Source organism: Protopterus annectens, chromosome 1.part2 (genome assembly GCF_019279795.1).
Source record: "Protopterus annectens isolate FY-2018-M chromosome 1.part2, PAN1.0, whole genome shotgun sequence".
Lineage (NCBI taxonomy): Eukaryota > Metazoa > Chordata > Ceratodontiformes > Protopteridae > Protopterus > Protopterus annectens.
The window spans coordinates 899,270,988-899,283,073 of NC_056727.1; positions in this window are offsets into that span (position 1 = coordinate 899,270,988).

Here is a 12,086-nt window from a genome sequence, read left to right on the forward strand (position 1 = left end):
GCAAACTGGCCATAGTAGAAAACACATCTGACACAGATATCCTTCAGAAGGGTCTCACAGAAGCGGATAACTGGTGCCAGAGCCACGGCCTAAAGTTAAATGCCAAAAAATGCATAGTCATACCCTTCGGGAAAAACAAGGTTACCCCTAGCTACCAAATAGGTGGCAATCCACTGAGCACAGAAGAAGTTATCAGGGACCTGGGGACCCAGGTTGATAGTAGTCTGTCATTCGACACCCATGTAGCTAAAGTAGTTAGGAAGACCTTCTACATTGCCCACCTTATCATGAAGGGATTCTCATCTAGATCAAGGGAGGTCATAGTCTCCCTTTACTCATCACGCATCAGACCAATGATTGAGTACAATGCCCCATTCGGAATGTATCTGACCCGACACTTGCAGCAGCTGGAGAGGCCACAAAAGTTCCTCACCAAAAGGATAAAGGGTCTCAAAAATCTGTCCTATGCTGCCCGACTGAAAGAACTCCAGCTCTATTCAGTCGCTTACCGCTTGCTCAGAGGTGACCTTTGCCTAACATACAAGGCCATGTCAAACCCAGATTTGATAAATATGCTTCACCTCAAAAAATCTAGATCCATCAGAGCCACAAGGGTGGGAGACTTAAACCTTGACACGGCTATTAATAGGACGTGCTGGAGGGATAGATTCATCACCCAAAGACTCCCTATGCTGTGGAACAAAATCCCGGTACATGTGAGGCAGAGCACCTCGCTGGCCTTGTTCAAGAGAAATCTTGACCAATGGATGGGAGATCGCAGATATACCCCAGGGATTACCTCAGTGTCACTGCTCGACAGAGGCACAGCAAAATAATGGGTATAGTTCCCCATACTAAAGGGGTGGCGTAAGCCACAAAACGATGGGCTAGGCTTGTAAATGCCCTCGGGCAGATAGCCTAGTATGAACCTATGAACCTATGAACCTAAGTCATAGATTATCGAATCATTATGTGCACCTCTTTGCAAAGGAAAGGAAATGAAATGAAATGAATTTTAACAGTTACAAGCCCATAACTCTGTTTAGCTATGTTCAAAACAGATGCAGAGACTAAATTTCCTGGTGGACAGCATTACATAACAGCGTTTTCAGCAATGATTATAGTTCTTTATAATGTAAAAACATAGATAGCATGCAACTAGATGTTCTGTACCAGTATTATAAGAGAGTTGATGAGCTCAGTTTAGCTCTTTCCAGGGCATTTGGTAAGGCTGGCCATAATATTATAATATCTAAGTTATTAAATAACCTAATCAACCTATTTATCATTTTCTGTATTCATTAATGATTCTACAATACAACATAGAAAAGTAAGAGAAACAACATGGTGAGTGGTTAGCATGCTTTATGTCAACTGCAGAATTGCCCAGAGAACCATGCTAGGGCTAATCATTCCTGTTTCTCTCTACTGGGGATTCATTGGTACCTACACAATGCATATTAGGAATTATGTAGCTAATGTCAAAACTAGGCTTGATAGCTATGCCTGAACATAGTCAAGTATGTTTCCAAGAAATTCAACAAATTTCTGACTAGACAGGCAAATAGGAAATAGGCAGACATAATTAATTTATTACATATCTTCCATGGGTCTATATTATAAGTTCGAAGAGACTTTTCTTTGAATATATAATCATCAACCCCTAAAGAGAAAACTCTCTAAAGCGTGAACAACCACATCCACAAATTTTTTTCCTCAGGAAAAATTTCAGTTGGTCGTATTGGGAATTGCCCTTTTCCCCAACATAGAGTGATCTCGGAGTTGATATATTTAGTTAGGGGGGTGTAGGGGGCAAAGTCCCCAGTTGATTATGGTTTTGAAGTTTGTGTTTTTGTGTACGGCCCTGTGAATTTTTTCCCGAGCAAAAATTTGCAGATGTGGCCATTTGCGCTGTTTGCTCTTTAGGGGTTGATGAGTATATGTTCAAAGAAAAGTCTCTTCGAACATACAATATAGACCCATCTTCCACAATAACAAATATGCAATGGAAGTTATTCAGTGTAATAAAACCTTAGTTTTCAAAGACTTAAACATTTGGATGAACAACATACTAATCTTGATTTTTTATCATAAATAATAGATTCAGATTAAGGTGGCTTCATAAAGTTGAGAAAAGCCCAGATAATATCCTTAGATCACTGATGATTACATAAGATGCAAAGAGAATGGGGAATAGAACAGAATTTATCTTATTGGATGAGGAGAAAGCATTGCATAGGGTGGAATGGGAATGCCTGCACCAAGTCCTGTAGAAGGTAGGAACACCAAAGCAGTCTATAAAGATACTGGATAGGATTTACAAGGGAGCTACAGCTCAGAAGAAGACATCAGAGAGACTCTCAGAACCATTAAGAATACTAAGGGGAATGAGGCAAGGTTGCCCATTGCTCCTTTGTTGTTTGAATTACACCTAGAACCACAGCTGGTGATAAGAAGGCAGAAAGACATAGATGGATATAGGTGGTATCAAGTAAAACTAAAAACAGCATTATATGTGGACAATGTCATCATTACACTTACTAACCCAGAAAATGATGTAAAATAGGTATTATACATTATGGCAGAGTTTAGAGGGATCACAAGATATAAAATAAACAAAGGAAATATGAAAGCTTTGTGGGTGAATATGGGAGATCAGGAATATGTCAAAATCTGGGAAATGAAACGGTGGAAAGATGGATAGAATCTGAAACTGGATAAGAGATTTTATATGGGGGAATGGAAAACCCAGAATTGCCAGGAGGCCTTGGAGTGCTGGATATGCGTGGAATATGCTGAAGCAGTAGGGTTCTCTTACATGGCAAAAACTATGGAGATAGATATAGGGGAAAGTGGGTAAAAATGTTAATAGAAAAGAATGAATGTATCAGATAAGGATATATTAGAAGTGATATGAGGTAAAGAGAAAGTGCAAATAGAACCACCAATACTAGATGTAGTGAGGATAATGATAAAACATTTCAAAAAGGGATTCTTTAAAGTCTACCAACTCATTACACTCCCAGAAAATATGATCCCAGTTACCTCTTTCTGCTCCATCACACCTCCAACATTTGCTCTCTACCCGAGGAAAAATTCTTTGAAGTCTGCTTGGGTTATAAAAATACCTATGTAAGCACTTCCAGGCATAGATCTGAAATTTTCTACATTTTCTTGCATATTTGGAAGATATACATATATCCCCCATTGTTTCTTTGTGAATTGTTTATCTAATCACTCTTCCCAGTCCTTCCTAACCTCCTTTGATTGATTCTTATAATTATCAAGCAATATTTTATATGGTCTACTAATTATTCCTTTCTGATTGGCAACTTCTGTTCTAGATTCTACAAAAACCTCTGCCAGTGCTGGTCTTTCATTTAGGGCCCCCCATTTCTTTCTCTTTGCCTATATATGATATTGATCCTTGATAAGAAAGACAATCTTTAGCCTGCAGTCCAGATATATTCCTGGCATCTTCCCATTCTATTACCTTTCCCTCTCTAGTTATTCGCTTCCGGTACCTTGGTTCCTTTGTTAGTTTTTCTCCAATACATTCCCATCCCCTCTTGCATATCATATGTATCTCTAATTTTAGTCATCCCTGTGGGTAGAATCTCCTTTCTCCATTCCCATGTTGGCTTAGTTCTTAGAAGACCTTCTGCTACTTTATGAAAATAATATCCTGTATGATTATTGTTGTTCTCCTTAAAGGTCTGCATCCAAAATTCTAGTCTCTCCCTGTTATTTGAGCTTCTACCTGATTCATCATCATCTCTTTCCACTTTGAATTATAGTTTTCTGCTTGTGCTATGTATAGGAGCCTTAACTGTGTTGCCCTGAAATATCCCTCCAACTCGGGTAATCCCAATCCAATTGGAAGAATAAGCCTATCCCACTTGACTCTTGCTGTCCTCCCCTCCCAGATAAAATCCTTCAGGTCTTTATTAATTGCTATCCACAACTTCTTCTCTGGTTGATAAAAATATGCCTGACCTTTGTATAAGACTAAAGGCACTAAAAACATTTTAACTGCCTTTATCTTACTATCAATATCCATATAACAAAGTTTTTGTATTATCTTTTGTTTAGTCTCTTCCCATGTGTCCTTAGCTGACACACCAGAATCATTTTAATCCATACTCCTCCTAAATACTTCATTTTATCATGTCCCCATAAATATGGATATTGCTGAGCCAGTTTTGTATGTGGGTACATAATTTGCCTCTATTGCTTTTGTTTTTGCTTCATTCATTTTGTATCCTGAAAAGGTTTAAAACTGTCTCAAAATGTTCCACAACACTGTGATATCTCTTTCTGGTTTTGCCAAGTATAAAATAATGTCATCAGCAAATACAGTCAGCTTTTCTTGACTACCATACCAATTATATCCTTGAATTTCTGAGTCCCATATTTTCTTTGCCAATGGTTCTAAATATAATGCAAATAACAAAGGGGAAAGAGGACACCCCAGCCTGGTTCTTCTGCTCAAGCAGAGATTATCAGTGATGATCCCACCAACTTTAATTTTCACCTCCAATCCTTCATATATCCTCCTAATCAACCTTATAATTTTATCAGGGAATGCAAATGCTTCCATTGCTCTGCTCATAAAATCCCAGCTTAGTCTGTCAAATACTTTCTCTACATCAAGACCCACCAGCAACAGTGGTGTTTTCTTACATTCTGCTTCCCTCTGGATTATCACTTTTCTGTTTATATTGTCAAATGTTTGCCTCCCCTCCACAGAACTACATTGATCCATATCTATCAGTTTTGGCATCACCTTTGCCATTCTTTTAGCCATTATAGACATAAATGTTTTATAATTATAATTTAGTATTGAAATAGGCATATATGAAGCTGGATCTGATGGATCTTCATCCTCTTTAGGAAGTACAGCTACTACCAATTTCTTCCAGGATGTTGGTACGTCTCTTTCTCTTAAAATACTGTTAAACAAAACCTTCCAGATCTTCATCAGTTTTTACTCCTTCCAAATTTTCACAGGAATACCATCTAATCCTGGGGACTTTCTTGTAGATTGGTTATACATCACCATTTTTATCTCATTTCCTCCTATCCTAACTGTTAATAATTGAGCATTCTCTCCCTCTAGCCTTGGCATATCTAATTCTTCCATAAACATTTCCATTTGTACCTTTTCTTGATTTCCATATTTCTCTGCTTTATACAGACTTTCATAGAGTATCCAAAATTATTTTAAGACTTCTACTGGACCCCTTCTTATCTTCTTTGTAATAGTTCCCTAAGTTTGGTGGCAGTCCTTTCTACTTTTCGTTGTCTGGGTCATTGTGCTAAACGGTTTTGTGCTCTAGAGTTATTATCAAAACACAGTTGCTTAACAGCAATCTTTCTAAACTCATGCATATTATCAAGGTAGTCCCTTATTTTCTGTTCAGCATTCTGTAGTTGCACCTCTTCTTGTTCTGTGAGATTCCTCCAATTTTGGAATATTTAAATATTTGTCAGTCCCTCTAAATAATTCTTATTACTTCCTAACCATATCTCCCTTTCTTTTATTTCCACCCTAGTTTAAATTCCATTTTAAATTTATCCCTCTCCCTAGCTATATATTCAGAAGTTTTTATTTTCTCTAATAACACCTGAATAATTTCCACTACCCATTCCTTAAATTTCTCTCTGTTCAACAGTGTCTCATTTTTATTTCATTACCCTATATTTTATTTTAGCTATTATTTGCACATGATCTGAAATAGTTATTGGTTGTGTATCAAGATCTTCAATTAAATGCACATGTTCCTGTGAAATGTAAATTTTGTCTAACCTAGCCCAGTTTTTTATCTTGGAGAATAATATGTAAATTCACTCAGAATAAGTAGCACTGAATTCACATCTTCCATGGCAAATATTTTCATAAATTTCCTTAAAAATCTACCCTGCTTTATTATATTTCACTTTCTGGGCCCCCCAGACACATCTTCACTGCTGCAAATCAAATTCTAGTCATCACCTATAAGTAATATTCCTTACTGAAAGCTGATTGTTTCTCCCAGAATTTTCTTTAGTTCTATTATAGCAGTTTTGGTGGAATGTAAATCCTCCTCTTTCCATTAGCCCCTTAGTACTACAAATCTACCATTATTGTCTTTTTTTCCTCTTCTATCACTACTGAGGCTCTTCCTGCAATTAATATACAGTAAGTATTCATCTCTTCATTTTCCCTAGGTATTCTGCTGAATAACCATCCTGAAAACCTTTCTTTATCAAATTCACATGTTCAGTTCTTTCAAAGTGTGTCTCCTGTAGCATAACTATGTGCACTCTACATTTTAAATATAGTTCACCTCTTTCATTTTTGGATTTATCTGTGAGACCATTAACGTTTAAAGACATTACAGAAAGAATCATATTCGTGAGGGATTATTATTCTCACCTTTTATGTATAACAGTTTTTTTCTTAAGTGTCTAGTTCCAGCTTTTCTGTTACATGCATGCACTGTTTGGCAGAAGAACTCTTTGTTTTATTGAAAACCCTCAAATAAAAGTACACACACACACACACCAAATACCCCCTAAAACCTACTAACTTAATAATAATAATACACAAAACTATGTACATCTTCAAGTACTGAAGTTTTAGTCCCTTAATAGGAACCTAAGTTCCAAACTGACAGCCACACACACAAAATCGAGCTAAACAAAAAGAAAGCTTATCCATGCTAGGGTGCATGGTAGAGCCTGTAATTCTATGAAGTGCTGTCTGCTTTTGCCTTATATTTTTATCACTCACAGCTGGGAAACATTTGAATGCTTTCAGAAAACATTTTCTCCAAGTCATTTCCTCTTAATCAGATTGTCTTCTAGTCACATAAGAACCAGATGCAGGACTGCTTACTAGAACAAAACATTATAATATTCAATTCATTTACTGGCTTTCTGTTAAAGCTTGTTAATATATATAGCTAACACAGTCATTCCCCTATACAAGAATGAGAAAAAGCACACTAATTTTTCTTTTGTCATGCTCTTTAAACCAGATCCACCCCTTTTCTTACATTGCAGTGCCTACATTTCTTAAAACTAAACAAGTAGAAAGAGAAAACAAAAGAAACAAAACAAAAAAAAACAGAAGCAACTATTTACATTAGTATCCCCATTACACTTAAAAATAACTGAAAACAACTTTATGACATTAAGAAAAAATCATGCACCAATTAAGTCATACTGTTAAGGAAAAAAATTATTTTAGTTAGAGTTAACTCTCTCGCTCCTCTTCTCCTCTCCTGAGTATTTTTCCGAACATCACACTGTAGGGCATATGCTTTAGAGTCCCCTACAAGTTTAACAAAGTCTAAACAAGTCCAATATTTCTAGATTGCCTTGTTCTGTCCTGTTTCACAAATATAATTATTGCATTGTAATTCTGCATTTGTCATTTTCCAGGTTACTAATTTTAGTCTCCTAACATTAATGATGTTAACAACTGACACTGGAGACAGATTTTCACTTGGAACAAAAATGCATAAACAGTATTTCCAGATGCAGCTCTCTGCATCAAGCAAAATTTCCCTTAAGGGTACACAGGGAGCACACTCAGCCTAGGGTGGGTTTATCTCTCTGTCTCTCCCCAGGCTCCCCACTGGCACAGCTGTAAAGTTAAGTCCTCAACTGAGTGTCCAAGCCAAGTTCATCACTCTCTCTGTAAAGCCAGTGCTTTGTGTCCCTACTCCAAGTAGCAGACACACACACTTTGAGGTATGATTTACACACACACACACACACACACACACACACACACACACACACACACACACACACCTGAGAAAAGCTGGCACCGATTTACTAGCTTGGCTCTTCTGTCCAGATTATAAGATAGTTATACTGCCACCAGACCAGAGATATTAAACAATGAATTTAATACCCCACTTGGAGGTTCAAGGTGAACCCTGGCCAAATGCATTTGGAATGGGATCCCTCCTAAAGTTCTGATTAGAGTGAACTGCCCAAGCAAGTACTGCTCCTCTTTAACCACTGCAGACTTCACAAATGTTATGTCAGAGGTTGTGTCTCTCTTAGCAGTGGCCTATTTTCCATCCACTAAGATTGGATATAAACTCTGATGATTGTTTGGTACCCCTGTTGTCTCCAGACAACTCACCACTGTCATATTGCTATTCCCACTTGCTGGGTCCCCCACCTTTTGTTCCCCACCTTGGCTCTGTGAACATCTATATGATACATGGCCACACTGGTTACATTTAAAACATTTAGCCATTGATCCTGGCCATATACCTGAACTAGTGGCTTCCCCTATTACTGGTGGACTCTGTTGGGGTGGCTTAGGCTGCCCACCATGGGTTCCCTTATATCCATGTGCAGCACTGGGTATCCCTTTCCTGTGCAGTGATGCCCTGCTTGCTAAGTACAGCTCCCCTCTTTTCCTTAGCTCATCTGCAAAGTTACAGTCTCAGTCTGCCAACCAGATTCTCATGTCCTCAGGCAGAGTGCTAAGGGCTTGCTCCTTCATCAAAAGGTCTGCTAGCCCTTCTGAAATGGTGACCTGACACCCATTCATCTACCTATGAAAATAAGTACTTAACTCAGCAAAATAATCAGGCACACACTTTCATCTGCTTTGGGTCTATACTCACAAAACTTTTTTTTCTGTAAGCCTCAGGTGTTAACTTAAAACATTCAAGTAAACATTTCTTTACTTCTTCATAGTTTAAACAATCAATATCAGACAATTTAAAAACAGCAGTTAAAGCTTTACCGTGGAGTAACGGGATCAGGAACCATAGCTGGAGCACTTGGTTAACATTATACTGTTTACATACTCTTTCAAATATATGAATATATGTAAATTGTGGAAGAAATTTAATGACCTTTATTGCTTCTGGGGTTCAGTTATTCTCTTCCTTATTACCTCCATGACCCTGGTGAACAGCCAACATCTCCCTCTCATGTTGACACTGCTTCTCATTTTCTTCAGCCTCCAAATGTCTCTCCGCTGATTCTAATTCTATCTGTTTTACCTGCTGCAGTCCATCATTTTCTTCAGCATCCAAATGCCGTAATCTTTCTGATGATTCTAATTCCAAATGTTTGGCCTCCAGTTCAAGTTTTAACTCCAGTTTTTAAGTCCTCTGAGGAAAAGGTGAACTGTCCTGTTTCTGAGGGCTGCAAATTACCATCACCAGACTAGTTATCATCCTGGTTGTTGGTCAGAGTTATGACTAAGGCTGAAATAATTTCCTCTTTAGTCAGGTTGGCATGGACCAGTCCTTTGGCATTGCATACCTTGGCCAACTGGTTCTTTGTCAGCTTGCCGTAATCCTCTACTGGCATATTTGCCTGCTTTCCCTAACTAAATTAAACTAACAAATAAATAAATAAAACTGTTGTGAAATGAAACTCTGAATGTTTACCTTGTGGTTGCTGAGAATACACACACATTCAGTGACAATTGTCTACAGGCTACAGAAGTTCAATTAATATCCCACCACTGCCACCAATATGTGACATCCCCACTCTGAGCCAGTAATCAAGGAGCCTGAATCCTCACCACTGGCACTGGAAAGGGACATTCACTTGGAACAAAAATGGATATACCCAGTATTTCCAGATGCAGCTCTCTGCATCAAGCATACTTTCCCTTACACAGGGATCATGCTCAGTCTGTGGTCTGGGTTTCTCTATCTGCCCCCTCTGCTCCCCAGAAAGACTCTCCACTGGCACAGCAATACAGTTGAGACTTCGAGTGTCCAAGTTCTCCATCACCCTCTCTGCTCCAAGTAACTCACACACACACACACACACACACACACACACACACACACACACACACACACACACCTGGGAAAGGCTGGAACAGATTTACTATCTATGCCCCCTTCTGCCCAGACTATAAGGTAGTTACACTGTCACCAGACACCCCGAAGCCAACTACTCCAAGGCACTTATAAGGGTGCCCAATTATACTGAGTGAAATTAATATTAATACAGATGGTAATGCTGGTCAGGCATTCAGGAGTGGCCACAGTGTCACCAATAGATATAAGTACTCTCAAAGGTTAAAATATTCTCAAAAGGGCCAGCTACAATGAAAAGTTTAAATATATTTAATAAAAAAATAGAAAATAATTTAATCTCTATAAGGAACATATGGTTGCACTTCTACTGGTAAGCAAGATTGCTTTGACAGCCATCCTTGACTGCTAAAGTGGTTGAGCTTCTGAAGAACTGAATCTGTGGCTGTATGACTTCTAAGTTTATCAAGATGTATGAAAGAAATAATCCTGACTTCCATGACTTCAAAATCCAGTTTCTCATTTTCATGCTGTTTAGTGATATTTCTGGGTGATCTCGATAAAGAATCAGCAAGATAAAGAAGTTTCGCTTTTGTGTAGACAAGTTTGAAATTATACTTTTGTAATTTGAGCATCATGTGTTGCAATCTAGCCGGAGCTTTATGCATAGGCTTTCTCAAAATATTGAGTAGAGGTTGGTGATCCATTTCAATTTGGACAGGCCTACCATAAATATAATCATGGAACTTTGAACATGCAAACACAGTTGCCAAGAGCTTTTTCTCTATCTGTCCATACTGTATTTCAGTGTGGGTTAGAGCTCTGGATGCATAGGCTACTGGTCTAATCTCTTGAAGAATGACTGCACCAAAACCAACCTTAGAAGCATCACGAGAAAGACTAATTGGTTTGTAAACATCATATTATCTGAGAGTTGGTGGACTGGCAGTTCTCTGTTTCAGGACATCAAATGCTCTTTGGTGTTGTTCTAACCATGGCCAAGGTACATCTTTGCATGTCAGCTCTCTAAGCAGTGCTGAAAATTGGCTCAAGTCTGGCATGAACTTGCCTAGGTAGTTAACCATGCCAAGAATATGTTGTAGGGCTTGAACATGGTCTGGAGCTCACATCTCAAGAATTGTTGTTTGCTTGGAAGGATCTGGTCCTAAGCCTGAACTGGTAAATAAATGACCAACTTAAGTAACTTCCCTTAGCCTGAATTTGCACTTCTGAGGATTTAGCTTAAAATTCACTTCACGTGCTCTTCAAAGAACTTTCTTGAGTGAGATTTCTGTCATGCTCAGCTTCACCACTACATCCTACCAGAATATCATCAACTATAATAGCACACTGATACCCAGAACAAATTTGCTCCAGTGCATGCTGGAAGACTTCACTAGCAGAATTTATCCTAAATGGCATTCTCAAAATCTGCACCTGCCAAAAGGAGAACTGAAAGTGGTTAGCAATGAGGATTTTCAATCAAACAACATTTGCCAAAATTAGCTCTTTGCATCCAAGACAGAAAAAAGGTGATATTTGGCATAATAGCAGCATCTTCTTCAATGGTACACATTGGATTATGAGGTCTTTTCAGTGCTTTGTTTAAATCTCTGGGATCAATACATATTCTGATGTCATCTGAGCTTTTCTTATGAGCAATGAACATGGAAGATAGGCATTCAGTTGGTTCTTCAACTGGACAAATTACACCTTGCTGCACCATTTTATCTAGCTTGGTTTTGACTCTGTTCTGCATTGGTACTGGAACTTCCCAGGCTGGCCTAACAACTGGACTGACTTCAGGATCAAAACTTCATAGAGTACACAACTGGGAGTTTGTCTAGTTTGTCTTCTGAAAGATCAGCATAGGCAGAAAAAAATAGACTGGGCAAAATTAGAACAGTGGTCTTTCAAGCTTACATGGTGGATTTCCTAATTAAATGAAAGTAGTCCCATTTTCAAACTGTCTCTGGGGCCTAAAAATGACTGTACATTCCTTTTGACCACATAAAATTGCAAGTCATAGCTGTTCCCAGCAGAGTAACATAAAAGCACTACTTAAACTTTAGAATGAATTTCTTCACCACCATAAGCAACAAACCCCACACACTTTGCCAAATCAAGCGTCTCACCAGCACATACTCTAGAAAATGTTTCTGCTGACATAACATTGCAGTTTGAACCTGTGTCAGCTTTGAGCTCTATGGGTTTTCCATTTATCCAAACAGTACAAAACATTTCATTCTTTGCCCATAAATCTACTGCATTGACTGTTTCATTAAGTACAGA